General features: G+C 43.1%; 1 protein-coding gene across 2 annotated transcripts in view; it reads right to left on the reverse strand.

Annotated features, from left to right (window-relative positions):
- LOC101857740 (ATP-binding cassette sub-family E member 1) overlaps nt 1-2631 on the reverse strand; it is a 40366-nt gene that overhangs the window by 36294 nt on the left and 1441 nt on the right. Inside the window, exon 1 of one of the 2 annotated variants that reach the window (XM_005105363.3) lies at nt 2506-2562. The exons of the other annotated variant lie outside the window; for it this stretch is intronic. The gene's annotated coding sequence lies outside the window, so the exon portion shown is untranslated. Of the gene's footprint in view, nt 1-2505; nt 2563-2631 lie in introns of those variants that run through there. 2 annotated transcript variants of the gene reach the window in all.

The raw sequence follows: 2631 nt of genomic DNA on the forward strand, positions 1-2631 counted from the left end.
TGACTTTCCGTCTGTGAAGATAATAGTGTTCTTGATTTTGTTTGGATATAATATGAAAATGTTGGTCAGGTGGAGGATTGCTGCTTCAATGGCGATTGCCTCAGCCTCGTAATTTGTACAAGAAGTACCACATGCGTCAAATAGCTCTTCACATGTTTTGTCAGGATGTTCAATTCTTACCCCAAAGCCTGCGTTTATAGTTCCCTTGAAGGCTGACCCGTCTGTATAAATATGAATTGAATCACTAGGGTAGGAGTCAATTGTCTTCAGAGCTGTTGTCTTCAGTTCTACTGGGTCACATTCCTTTTTCACTGTCTCTTTTATGAGGGAGGTTTTCATGTTGGCGTTCTTGATGTTAGTGTTTGGGGGGAGTTCTGGTCTTAAAGGTTTCAGTATTTCTCTGTTACATGGAAGATGGTGTTTTTCTGCTAGTTCAGTGGCTGTGTCAAGTATTGATCTTCCATGAATCCGTTTCTTTGGTTGTCTCTGTTCAATTATTTTCCTGTTTGGGTGGTTTTTCTCCAGTCTTTTGTAGCGCTCACTCATCTCTACTACTGCTGCCTCTCTCCGCAAGTCCAAGGGTTCCAGGTTCGTACGGATTTCACAAGCTGCAGTTGGAGTGGATCTCAAAGCTCCGGAGATAAATCGTACAGCTTGATTTTGAATTTTGTCAAGAGACCTCTGAGTTGGTTTGCTGCAAATTGTCTGTAAGGTTAGGTTATATTCCATGGCAGATCGTACAATTCAGCCATCAATATTAAGTACGGCTAGACTGACAGTCTAGCCGTCCTTAAGTACGGCTAGCCTGGCTGTCTACCCGTACTTAAGTACGGCAAGACAAGAAGTCTAGCCGTACTTAAGTACGGCTAGACTGCCAGTCTAGCCGTACTAGACTGCCAGTCTAGCCGTACTTATCTTACGCCCTATTAACATTAGAAAACAGGAGGTTTAAAATACATGCACTGTCATTAAGGCACCTGGTTTTGTCTCAAATACAAATACTTTAACTTTAGGTACTGCACACTAAAAATGTATATTTACAATTCAGTAGGCCTATTTTTTGTAAATGGTGAGTCTAGCCATCATATTAAGAATAAGTACGGTTAGACTGCCAGTCTAGCCGTCATTAAGTACGGCTAGCCTCTTCCTTTTATCAATGAATGGGTGGTAATTTTAAGTTGGTACGGAAAATCTAGATCTACTAAACGCAGAGATCTGAAATTTTACAGCAATAAAGAAGACATGTGGGGCGCTTGTGTGGTCGGCGATCAACCTGCAGCTCCGCTTAGTTTTCGAACCGCAGAGGAAATTCGCACAAACACAGCAATTTCTCCGGTTCTAGATCTAGTAATCGTTCGGGGTTGTACGCTGGCATGTCGTTAGTTTAACCTTTCCTCTGGTTCGTTGCCGAGTTTCATTTATTTTCGTCGAGGAGTTTTCCCGTAACTATACTTAGAAGAGAGTCACTTCGGTATTTTTTTTACTTTCCCTCCCATCTCACACTCAGCTACCAGTTGTCTATTTTCGACTAAATATTGATGCGCAGAACACGAATATCAACTTCATGTCCGTCGCAAATTAATAGCTTTTGAAATATTTGATTGTTTTTAACCGAGATAGACGTGCTTTGGACCAATCGGGGGGTACCAGGGGGGCCTTTTACCCATAATTTGATATTTTACAGTTAGATTTGAAATTGTCTTGAAAATAATTGATTTGCGACAGTTTTAGTGGCTTTATGTGTGATCTGCAGCAAACAGTACTGCAGTTTGCCCCCTGAAACAGTGCATCTGTGTGCGGGAGTGAAAGTAAAAATTTACCGTCACTTCTGATTCAGAGCAGCCCAAAAATTACCCTTCGCGCGGAGGGCGATTTCCGGCCCAAGGCCAAGGCGCAGCGGGTGATTGGCATTGCTAATTTGATCATCCACACTGATAGACAGTATTCCAAAATGAGGAAAAACAGGTCTTGTTTCACACCGGGTGAGAATAGCCTACGCTGCCAAGTCTCACCCGGGGTGAGAGGTAGATCTAGATCTAGATCTAGATATCTAGATCTAGAGTCTAGAGATCGTATTTTTATTCTCACGCGGATCGTATTTTTATTCTCACCCCGGGGGTGAGAATAGCCACTTCCATTTAGAAAGGCTGCAGAAAGAGGCAGGGCCCTCGAGGAAGGAGCAAGGGGGAGCGGCAGAAAGTGAGAAGAGACAAAGACGAAAGCAGACGACACAACATTCAACATGGTCACGGACGTCAGATTAGTAGATCTACCAGTACGACAGTAGGCCTACTGCTGCCACAGTGCTGCTGTGTACATTGTCTGTAGTGTAAGTGTAAGTAGACTACTCGACAGGTGGGCAGATGCTGAAAAAGTTGACTCCTTGACCTAGATCTAGAATCTAGCTATGAAACATGTAAACAGTCTCTATCGGTACAAGAATCTAAAATAGCACAAAACAAAAGGAAGATTATCTAATATTTAGATCTAGTAATATTGTCTTACCGGCTGCTGTGTGATCACGCCTGTGCAACCGCGATGGTGCGTGGGTTAAAAAGGAAGTAAGCATGGGCGAAGTCAAGTCGAGATTCGGAATTCGGCGAATTCGTGGGGTCTGAGTCGGAGATCGAA

Source organism: Aplysia californica, unplaced genomic scaffold (genome assembly GCF_000002075.1).
Source record: "Aplysia californica isolate F4 #8 unplaced genomic scaffold, AplCal3.0 scaffold00467, whole genome shotgun sequence".
Taxonomy (NCBI): Eukaryota; Metazoa; Mollusca; class Gastropoda; order Aplysiida; family Aplysiidae; genus Aplysia; species Aplysia californica.